The sequence below is a fragment of the Varroa destructor genome, unplaced genomic scaffold (genome assembly GCF_002443255.2).
Source record: "Varroa destructor unplaced genomic scaffold, Vdes_3.0 BEIS01000001.1, whole genome shotgun sequence".
NCBI classification, from domain to species: domain Eukaryota; kingdom Metazoa; phylum Arthropoda; class Arachnida; order Mesostigmata; family Varroidae; genus Varroa; species Varroa destructor.
In genome coordinates this window covers 61,830,130-61,842,691 of record NW_019211454.1, presented here as the reverse complement: position 1 = coordinate 61,842,691, position 12,562 = coordinate 61,830,130, and the positions used below count along the sequence as shown (strand labels likewise).

The 12,562-nt window shown below is 35.8% G+C and overlaps 1 long non-coding RNA gene across 1 annotated transcript; it reads left to right on the top strand.

The window, feature by feature from the left end:
• Positions 1–3,775: 3,775 nt before the first annotated feature.
• LOC147758911 (uncharacterized) lies at positions 3,776–11,773 on the top strand. Its single transcript, XR_015318401.1, has 3 exons — positions 3,776–3,909; positions 6,816–8,996; positions 11,657–11,773. It is a non-coding gene; the product is annotated as an uncharacterized LOC147758911 (long non-coding RNA).
• Positions 11,774–12,562: the final 789 nt, after the last annotated feature.

The window sequence follows — 12,562 nt, the reverse complement described above, 5'->3', positions numbered from 1 at the left end:
ATTGCTAGGAAGCATTGCGTAAATTATTTATCACCCTTGAATAATACGCGTACGCTACATGGGTGATACGCTTTATACGAAAGAGATGCGTGGCAAGTTTTCGAATTTATGCTCGAACGACATATAAACCAAGTGAAAATTACATACGGGCTCCAAAAATAGATTTTTTTGGGAGAAAAGCTTGGCCTGACGATAAAAATTCACATTGAAAACCTTATTTGAAAGGTACGCTTTGTTAATTATATAGGACAACGCACTAGACTTCCCCTCCTTAGTGTGTCTCATTCACTGATTGAATTCATAGCTTGATGTAATAGCCTTTGGCCATTAAAATTTATCAAGATTGTTTGAATTCCCAACTAACACACTTGCCTCTTTAAGGCCATTCAAGGCAAATGAGATTTTACTTCTAGGAATAATTAAATCTTACGTACTGTTATGTCTAGGGTTTCTACTGCGTCCGAGGTTGACTGACGTATTAATCATATAACCAGCCGGAAGCTCTCTAAGCAGCCGTTTGCAGATGGTGTTTAGCCCAGTTCTTAAACAGGCCATAAAAGTCAAAAACCCGCAAGAAAAACATGTAACTACCGTTGCTGCCTTATACGTGATTTGATTACAACTTTTCCCGTCTTTGTTTGCTCGGCTTAGCCGGAACGTATCATCTGTAGACGAGACTGCCCAATAGTGAAAAAAAACCATCGCCCACAAAGCTTCAAAATAAAGTGAATATATAAAATGGAGGGAAGAGAACGCAACAAAAATGCTTAGGATATATCTGCTAACATCGTAACGCTGTCTTCTTATGCTTACATTGTTTTATTACAGGGATTAAACCAAAATATTTTGTACGAACTGTCGCGCGTCTTGAGGTCAGAAAGTATTATTAACTGGATCCTAAACTGAAACAAGTCATAGCTCGCAGCATAATGACAATAACTTTGGCGACATGGACTGACGGAATTTATGTTGGGTACTTGCGAAAATAGTCGCCCTGCCTGCCAGTACCTTAAAATCGGAGTTTTCGGCACGGAAGGCGAACATTTTTTTGCCTAAAGCTCGTGAGAATCACGGGTCGATAATTACCAAAGCTAGCTTGATTCTTTTCATCACTACAGAGAGGCATTATCCGAGACATTCTGGAGTTGTCTGAAAAAGCTCCTTGACAAACCCAACTATTAAATATTGTATATATGCGAAAGGTGTAGCTATTACGAACATCATAGGCTATCTTATCTTAGATAGGACGTCATTTTAACGTACATGACTTACATCATTTACGCTGCAAAGCTAGAGGTTTAAAGGGTGGTGCACGAATGCATGTTTTTACCAGTATTTCCATATTGGTAAATTAGAACCTGGCCTATAGGCTACTTTGACTTAACCTTTAAGCACTAAACTTGATATATCATTTTGAAAAAGCCGCTAAGTGACAGTTTCGACGCATCAACTTTTCAATTTTTTGACTCTAAAATGCTGAGACTCTGTTTAAACCATGCTAGGTTTCGATGAGAAGTATTTGTTACAATATCTCTGCATATTTTCCAATTCGACATGTTTTCATTCATTCATTCATTCCGTTATAGAAGTGCTGATAATAGTTGCCCCTATTATTTGCTTATTATACGTTACTCATTGCCCAATAGTTGCACTTAACTAACCTGTTTTACGCAGAAATCAAATAAGATTTGGTAAGTTGTTTGTAGACCTTTCCGACGACCTATTTTATCAAGCATCGTATGCTAAGATTCAGACATAAATACCCAGGTAAATTTTGAACCGCTGTTTTTATTAAAATTCGTTTTCTTAAGGAAGTCCCGTTGATTGTTTCCGGATAGCGGGTGGACATTCGGACGTTTTCCATCAAAAAGCATGGAACGTCTAAAATAGTTTGATAAGTGCATAATCACATTCGACTTAGATATCAACCCAATTTGGATTAAGCGATAAAATCGATCATACCATCAACAAAGAGTACATTTGAGGTAAGCATGCAACGTCTTGATGTTTTTAACATCAAACACACACAGCCATAGTATCTTATTTGGCTCATTTTTATTGGCGCCTAATGTTTTATTTGCTCTAATATTATATCTAATATTTGCTCACGTTTTGCTAAAATGTGCTGAGGAGGTACACAATGTCCAGATGTTTAGTATACCTAGGAACCATGTTTTCAAGCATTTTTAGCCTGATGAATCTGATAGCTTTCCCTCATTGAAATTTAACTCTGCTCCCAAACATGGTGCGAATCCTTAGCGATTTTACCTATTTCCTCCCCAATAATAAATATTTATGACATTACTATTCTTACTCACTTCTCCCTTGTTCATCTTTTTAAATCACTCCATACCCACATCAATAAATTTTGTTAACTAGCATTTGTATAATCCTTAGATTATTTAAATATAAACAGCATACACTCAACGGCAGTCATGTGAAAATTCCTCTGAATTCACAAGCAATTTGATTTCTGTATTCTAAGAGTCATTATTTTCCCTAGTACCATATTAACTATCCTGTATAGCTTAGGACTAGTATTTTATATTTCAAAAACAGAAAATAAATTCAGCGCAAAAAACTTCTATGAAGTTAAAATCCTAATTTTTCCCTTTCTTTTTGAGTAAATTAGTTGTTTTCTTAGCTTGTTTTCTAAGCTAAATATTTATTTTAAATACACAACTCAATTGTTTAAAATTAAATATTAATTAATTATATAATATAATTAATATAATATTAATTAATTATATAATTAATTATAATTAAAATATTAATATAAATATTTCATTTATATCCTTATTATATTACTTATTTTGATTAAATAAATTCAATGCTAGAAAGGAATTATTTTTACTTCTACAATTTCTTAAGAAAAATATAATTTTTCTCATAAATAATAAACATATATATATATATATATTCTAAATTTTTCAGTAAGAATATAGAATAATATAAGAATTTAATTTACTGACAAATCTATTCCAATTTTACTTAATTAAAAATCGAATAAACGTTTCATTTTTTTATTTTTATCTTCTCTTTATTATATTTGTATAGCTTATACAAAAAGCCTTGGAAAAAAGTGTAATATTCTTAAATTATCAGTAACTTAACAATAGATATGTAATATAATTTATTATCTTCATGATAAAAATAAAACATTAAATTAAATAAATCATCATATATAAGTTAACAGCTTACAATTCGCAATCTTGAATAAGAATGCGAAATTGAGTACTTTATTTAGTAATGAGTAATAATTAAATAAAGGATTTTTTCATCCTTACGAAATTAAATGCAAAATCTCTAAACCTTAAATTATCTTGTAAGACATTTTTGCGCAAATATCATAATTCTGTTTTTCTTTTTATTCAATATATTTAAGTTCATTACGTTTAAGCTCTTCCATTTTTTTTTTTAGATTTAACCTTCGCCTGTCTTTGGAACGTACGATTGTGTCCATTGTATACATAACGTCATGATCGATTATTTCGGAAGATATGTTCAAGTAAAACCTATATTGGATAACGATCTGTCTAGTCATGTGGATACTAACGTACCTCACTATTTTACTAACACACGTGAGGCCACACTTCATAAATTTGGTTCTTAATCATTCTTTTTTCGTTCTTTGTCCTTTTCAATTCATTATTTCAATTTGTTGATTAATGCCTGTGCTTAGAATTTATATCGGGAGCAGCGCTTTCGTCTGCTACAGCGTGGGCGTGACAATCGAACGCTGGGTCTCTATATAGCATAGACAATACGTTTATAGATTAGATAAGTAGTATAGTATTGGCAATAGTGCGGAGACGACATACATTTGTAGGTAGCGTGGCTATCAAGTCGAGCATGTACATCGCACTGCATTCGTTGTAAACAGTATCTAAAAAGACTCGAAAGGCAGAAGTAAGTAGACCAGATGTTAGTTAATTTCACACAAGTTGAGCCTTGTAGATTGAACCAATAACGTGGATCGCCAGCTGCTCTATATAAGTGTTCTTTTCACGTGTTTATATGTAAAGACCCAGGTCTTTTTTTTATGTAAATCAAACATCGGAGAAATGTACCATCTTTTTCTTTTTTTGACCTAATCCGATCCATTGTTGACTCATACAATCCTATCGCCGGGAGATATTTTCATAAAATCTCGACCAAGCTAAATACTCTAAGTAGGCTCAAAGTCTAGAAGATATAATAGAGGAAATAGATATAATATATATAATATAAAGATATAATAGAGATAATAGAAGTACCATTGTTTGAATGAATAATAATATCCCAACCAAGCAAACAAATCAAATTTTGATGATATTACAAAACATAAACCATTCAGCTTTCAAAAGCAACTGGCATATTCATGGCATGACACAACGCAGTCTCATTTGTCGTGTTTTAAGATAAAACTTGAGCGTCCGTTTAAGATAGACTATTTCTGAAGGTAGTTGATCAATATGGTGCAAAGTTATCCGGAAGTCGAACCTGTGATGTTGTAAGGGGCTTTAATAGAAGAAAGGGATGATATTCTCAATAATGTGTGTAATACATTGCTTTCGAATGTAATTTCTAATATACAGGTCTTATTATAGTTCACGTCTGAAGAGTTCATTTTGTGACAAAAAAGCTACCATCGGGAAGTTAACCCTTACAAAGCAGAAAAGCTTGCAAACGTTTATAAATATCGCTAGTAATTTGAGTCTAACTGTTAAAAACAAAAAATTGTCATTGACGTTCGCTTTACAAGCTGGCATTTTCTTGTGTTTTCTTTAGAGAATTTTATAGAACAAAGAATCTCATGATTTGTTTGATGATAATAAAAGTTAAATATTCTTACATTATTAATACCAAGAACATACAAAAACCTTTTTTTTACATTTCTGCTTAAATATTGTTTTTAAATGCTTTTTCTGCTTAAATATAAAGGAAGCTTCTATGTTAAAATTATTTAGGAATCTACCTCATTTTATTTTTCCATTAATAGATTATGCATGCTAAATTATAGTTTAGTAAAAGTGGTAAACAGTACTTGGGGGGGGGGGGGGGACTTTCTAAAAAGCTTTTTATCACTGAGGCCAGTCGTTTAACGATAAATAACCTAAAAGAATTGCATAGATTAGTATTTCTATGATTACGACGACAAAGTGGTAATGTGCTTGCCCACTGAACTTAATGCTTAATTTAGAAACCGAGCTTATATACATTTAGTATCCTGCTGGGGACCGGCCCTTCAAAGTAACACTTAACAACAGCATAACACTCGAAACACTTCTTTTGTATATACAGCATTTGTGTGTCGTTGCAGTTTCAGATGTTCCCTAAAGAGGACAATAGCTAAGGTCAACTGCTGGTACGCCCTATATTATTACTTTTATACTAAGATTTTCATGGACCTAATTTATTTTTCATACCAGTACGAGTCGCAGCCTTTTATATGCAGATACCGAGGTATTTTCTTATAATGTACTATAGTATTTTTCTCTGTTTTTTATTTGAATAACGTTTTTGGTATAGTTATTTTAATAAAACTTTTTAGGCTGTTAAATTACGAAATCGAATGTAGAAACATTTCGCTTTTTTCCGTCCTTCACTTGCACAGGGAGATAGATATTATCCCGTATCGACGTTCAATACAGAAAAAGAATAAATATAAAAAGCGTAGAAATAAAAATTCAAACATCTTCAAGGCATTCTTTCACTTCAAACATTCTTACTCTCATTTATGGTGTTTCATTGGCCAACCTTTTCAATGTGTACATAAAATTCCAGAATAGAATCAGACAATTCGTTCTATCTGTGCTAATAGATCCTTTCTTCAACCAGATTTAGAAAGGCGTGGCTATATGTGGGACAGCTGAATATTTTACTGTACTTTATGTACTGAAGGAAAAATGTTTTTCTTTTTTCACCTATCCCAAAGATAAATTTTAATGCCAAATTAAAAGCAAATTACATTTAATAAAAGTAATAACACTGAATTGCATGAGATGAACATTCTAGGGGCTATATATATATATAAAACAGAAGAAATTACAAGAAGTACAACTCACCATAGTGGGTGTATACATATAGGTATAAACTCAAATCCAAGGTCATGCAGTGTCACCCAGCGTTTGCCAAAACGCGATTAAGTTGATGGACATAACGCATATTGCTCATAATTGGCTTTACAAGCAGTAACGTGACGCTTAAGCATAAGTTGAGATGAATAAGGATAATCAAGTCGTCCCGATGCAGGTCAGAGTGTTAATATTATAGCCATTCATCTAAAAAACCCAGACAGCTCTGGTAGATAAAAATCACAGCGCCTGAACTCAGCGAATTGACTGGGACCGATTGTCCCGCATGAAAACCTCCACAGTTCTATGCAGAAGCCAGGACAAAGTCGGTAGGCTATCGTTTTTGATAGACTGCATATCCGGAACTTATAACGTCTGATTCAAACGTACATGCATTCATTGGTCCACAGTGACAGCCTTCTATGTGTTTATCAACAGTATTAAACGACAAATATTTGGAGCTTGTATTTGTAGCTCAGAACCTTTTTTAAGATAGGTCTAATAACCTATGGCCATATTTAAAAAGCGCAATCTTCCGGCGAGCCGATGATATGCAGCGACTGTCAAAGCTGCCGCGGGAAATCCTGTCACTTTCAGTTACTTATTGAAGCGGAGCAATATTTTAGTAAAATAATTGGCACCATCGGACTTGATTGTATTTACGAACAACTCATTCGCGGCATGCATTTTGAAATGGGTTGTGCTCAAAGGCTAGACGCCGTGCTTATTCTAGGCATATGATGTTATTCTTTTTTGCAGGTCAAAGGTAATCTCAGTTTTCGGCTTCTGCTTTAAAAAGTGCTCCAGAAAAATTTTTGCTGTGCTGGATTCAATATCCACTTAAATTTCTGCGCTTCATCTCGCTAAAGGTGAGAAAATGACCTATCCAATAGGTCACTTAAGGTAGCCCTGTAAGCGAGTTCAGAAAGCGTTATTGGCTCAAAGCAAATAAAAAGTGATCATTTAGTCAAGCAATAGTTGTCAATCTGCGTTCTCGATATGGTGTAGGGGCCATATATTTATTAAAAAAAAGAAACGTTTATTAATCTACATTAGTTACAAGAACAATATTGCATCAATCTGCATGCACTCAACCAGATTAGAACTAGAGCTCCTCCAGATCCTAGTCTCTGGCGCTACCGCGTACTCCACGCCGTGGGAAAAGTTTTCGACAGTACAAGACATAGATAATCCGTTTCACACTAGTAACCAGCCGTCCCGTCCGAGGCAGTGTTTAACGGCAGCATCGAACGTGAAACACTTATTTATTTAACGTACAACTCGAGCATATCCTACGGACTCCAGCTTACGGGAACAACAAATAGAAGTCAGAGGAATAATAGAAGGATGTCGCTTGTCTGTTTTTCAAAACACCAGCCTTGGTAAGTGGTTTAACATTTGGTAACTGAAAAACCCAGGCCACGAATACTGACATGACGACTGATTTAGTTAATCGTGCATAGTTTTCGTCACTACGGGCGGTTCATCCCAGTGAAAACCACGAAGGAAATCAACCCACACACAAGTGCAGATTCTGTAGACCTCCGTAGAGTACAGATCAGCCCTAATTGGTCATAAACGCCTTGTATCAAAACCGAACCGTGCTGTTTTTTCTGTTTGCGGTAGGCGTCTGTTATGATTCACCGGAACAGTAAAGATAAGGAAGTGAATGTGAGCAGCAAGAAGATAGGAATGGAATCAAATGGCCATAAAGAGCTCCCCGGTACCATAGTGTTAATAATAACAATATATATATTATGTATATATATATATGTATAATATGAATAATATTAGTACCATAAATCGAGCTTTATGTCCGGCACCACCGTTCCACATTCCATAAAATGACTGGCCCCCAGCACGAAACAAAGTGCGTTTATGTCTGTGTTCCTACTCAAACTATTACGTGCCCCAAAGATTAGCAGCTCTTAAGGTTAGGTCAATGCTATAATCTTTCTATGTCATATTTTGGAAATAACAATCTGATCGTGAGAAAGGGTACAGAGTCGATACTAATAAATTTTTAATGGAATTGTAATTAGATAAGTGTTATAGCTAATAAATAAAAATACGGCAAACCGATATCCGAATCCATTCATTACTACTACGAATATGTAAATGACGTTAAGATTAATACGTGTTTTTGTGATCACGTTTTTTTGGATCACGTTATTATTGACAACATGTACAGTTTAGGCCGTTTCAATTAATGTTTAATTTAAAGCAGTGAACATTAAACCCGAAACGTTTTTTACGCATTTCGTTCTTACTTGATTTCTACTTAATTTGATTGACAGCGAAGGGATAATGTTAAGAGGATGTCGACTAAATTTGAACGCAAAAATAGACAATGATTACGGAAATGATGACTGCACTTATTACTTCAAAGGTAACTTATTATACACTAGGCTTATATATATATATACTAAACAGTAGTCAAATTCTACATTAATTCATAAATTATCAATTGTATACAAAGAAAGGCTTAAATTAAAATATGGCGGTACAAGCGGCGATAATAAACGGTGCAATTAACGTACCGTATGTGTTGTAGTTTTTACAAAATGTAGACTGAGGTACAGACAAGAGCGATTTCTGAAGGGTACAAAGGCGTTTCTCTATGGGCAGCTTTCTAGTTTCCTATAGTATCGGTTACATGCGCAATATTAGTCACCATGACTTGTTGATTGGTGGCAGCACCAAAGACAAGGAATGATTCTTCAAGATCCGTTTAGATGTCTTCACAAAACAAGAAAATAATGTACGACACATATCAACTTGAAAACTGTCCCTTTGTTCTCATTATCCCTTGTGAAATTCTTTGAATTTACTCCTGTTACAGCACTATTTATTGACGGCCCGGAAGTTGACAAAAACTTTATGAGAGATTTGGTAAATCCCATGAGGTTGACGACTATCGTCAAATTCGATCGGTAAAAAGTAAGTTAATTTCACTAAAGAGAGTCGTCTCAAATATGGTCACTGGGCATAACAAACGTTTCTGCCAGCTCCAGTTTGTGTCGCTATCCTGTGAAGGAGAGTCAGCTGTGATAATTGTTTGTGATATAACAAAGCACACGTCGTATGATAAAGCTGCAGGACGTCTAAACGAATCCGCGATTGTACACATCAGTATACTATAGTGATGCTTATTGGCTGCAGGCAATTGTATATGGCCTTTAAGGAACAAAGAATCGAGTGCAGAAGACCATTGGCAGAGGTTTATAATTGCCTAAGGTCAACCGTAGCGAAGTGAAGGCTAAGAATTATGATTGTTTATGAGTTCCCGACATCTCTACCGATCTACGCAAGCCAACAACTCTACGTTGATTTTAAGCAGGATCATGAACGCAGTGGCCTGTAGCATATTTCTACGAATATGTGTTCTTGTAGTTGTATAGCATACTCTAATGAGTAATTTATATGTGCTTATCCTAGCACTTGAACAACTTAATCCAATAGCATGAGTAGTGCCTCGCTCGAATGTGATGTACCTGATCTCTTCGTTGAATCCATTGACTTTGTAAGCGCTAATAATAAAGTGCTTTCTAATACTTTTTACTTATGTTCATGGGGCAGGACTATGTAACAGAAGCAGCTGAAAAGTTTACGAAGCTTAGCAACTTTAATTTCATGGAGATCCCGGCCTCCGATTATAGCAGCATAAATGAGTCCATTGTACAATTGTTGGCGAGGTGCTTTCGTTTTTCAGTTCTATATTTACCTATGACTGTCTTGTAGATATTCAGCTCGCGTTATCTGTAGCGCGATTTTACAATCTAGTATTAATTAGACGAACGGGGAACGTAAGCAGCTTTGATATATTACTAGAGAGGTCTGGAGTACTACTACTGAAGCTGATCCGAAACTCATCGACAAAAAGGGTTATTAGAAGCTTTCCCATGCTACCCGCGGTTAAAGAACTCGGGGTATAATTGGAGTATAACATTTAGTTTGCGCAAAGCCGGCTGCCCTTCCTGGGCAAAACACTGAAATGCTTTGCACCAAATCGATTAACGAGCAGGGACGCATTGCGTATATATCCATCCATGAACGCTAATTCATTCTATTAAAGGCGCGTGACCTCTCAACAATGGCTAACAGTGGTTTGAATGCACGAGCTAAAAAAGACCGTTGACTATTAGAAACAATGCGACCATATGTTCGTTACACAATGCCAATATATTTCGCTCCCTGTCTTATTCTGTTCTGCTCCTGTGCTTATTACTCGAAAGGAGGAAGATTTTTCCCAGTTCTGTAGTTAACCTGCTATTTTTGACGTTAGCCCCTTTGTGCGCTGGTCTAAAGTGTTAAAGACGCGGATAGGAAATTATTAAAGCTGTCAAGATGGTGCGCTCTTTAAAAAAAGAATTACTTCAATCACTTTGGCGTCAAACTTGCGGTACGACGTATTACTGGGAGGTAGAAGTGAACCAGTGCGGGAACAGATCGAGCAGTCTGAAGCTTATCAAACATTTGTCTATTGTCTAGGCATTGGCAAAATTAAGCAACAAGAATATGGAAGAGGAAGAGTGAAACAAATGTCTCCGCCCTATCGGTTTTACACCTCAAATTCTAGGTTTAAGGTTTTTATTTCCATTAACAATATATTGTTAGTCTGTGGCATAAAGGAGTTAGTCAGCGACATCTGAATTAAATAAAATCAAATAAAATGACCAACAAATAAAAACACGATGGACCAACACCTATATCCATTCAATATAATTCGAAATTTGTACGAAATTCGAATTTTACTACGTAGCTTATTTTTATTGCAACTCTATTAAACACGAGGTGACTGTTCCTAGAAAGTATCAAGCAACTTCACCCGCAGAAATACGTGGCATGGTCGTGAAGATGATGACTGCAACCACCCTTCTAAAAGTAACTTAATATATACACTAAGCTTAATTATACATTTGATTTTCAACTACAATTAAATTGAAGCGCAGTGAAATCCTAAAGAACCATGTACTATAATATACAGGGGAGAAATTGAATCAGAATACGTTCCTTTAAATGGCGCACATGTGCGCTTGGGTTGACATTAAATGTGTATGGCAGTATTTACAGAGCGCAAGCTAAGCGATGGATCCTAGGGACTGACAGAATGACTTTTTAGGGGAAAGAAGTTTCACTAACGGGCAGCCCTATAGCTTCCGGATACGCATAATACTAGTAGAACAGCTTCTAAATATAACATAGGCCACCATGTTTCGTATAGGACTGGCATAGGCTTATACCTTTTTAAGATCGATTGTAGTGAGGCAAGAGCCCAAAAATATAAACATCTATAAGATTCACGGGAAGCATAGACAGCGTCGGGGCTAGCTAACTGAGAGGTGTGGAGGGACTAGTATCTGTGTTCTACTTTCACTCACCATCTCGCATCATTTGTTTCCTTTTGCCCGTGGGCACCCTGATCTGTTTCAACGTACTTCTACGTCCATCTGGTTATGACTGTTGCCCAGTGGCACCTTCAGTAATAATAACAATAATAAAAACAGCTCGTCGATAGAAATTTCTCTCGTTATAGTTCTCACTTAACTATACGTTTTCTTTTTAGATCTTTTACGTATCGCTTTCTTGTTCCTTATTAGCCTGTGCTGCTAAGTCGGTACACTCGTGACTCGTGGGCGTCTTGGATTTAGCGCCTTCGTGCACTCAACTTCGCTGAATGCTTGACTGGATCCACCCTTCCTCTGGTCACTTCACTGAGACTATCTTCTGATGCTGACGCGATTTTACTGGCCGTATTTCTAGGTTTTGTGGAGTCTAGCCTACAGACGCTGCCCTTGACGGGCTAAGGATTGCGCTGGAATTGACATGGTGCCACCACTTGATGCTGTAACTCGAAGTTGAACAAATAGTTTTATTATTATTATGTTTTGGCTAATTGCTACTTGGAAATTAAAATGATAACTATATAAGCAGAACAATTACAAAGAACGCTGTGATTGATTGTCATTTTTACTTGCTGGATTAGTACTGAAAACAGGCGTAATGTGGACATCATCATAATCAGATAATGGTAACGGTCAGAAGTCTAACTTCAATAAAATCGCGGCTTAATAAATAAATAAAAAGGCGGGGAGTAAGGTCCACATAGTAGAAGTTCTACTTAGATATCGTTTTTTCAGTAGTTGCCTGATTTCGGTAATGCAGGTTCTAATTAATCGTAGCTCACCAAAGCCGTTGGGAACACTCCCAAGAAGTACTCGAAATCTCCGACATTTCCACACGAACCGTTTCGTCGAATAAAAATAACGGAACGTTGCATTTGCACGATGCGGAAACTTCAGCAGAGAACGTCCATCGCAGTAATTTGTTTTTACTGTTTACTAAAACTTTTTTCGCTGCATACCAATCTCACATTTTTAGTGTATTTACCGCATCGTGGTATAGTAAGTTTTTTTTTAATTTTTTAAATTAACAAACATCATTACCGTCTCTCTCGGTCTCTAATGATGCATTAATGTAAGACATTAATGCAGGTTTTCATGTAA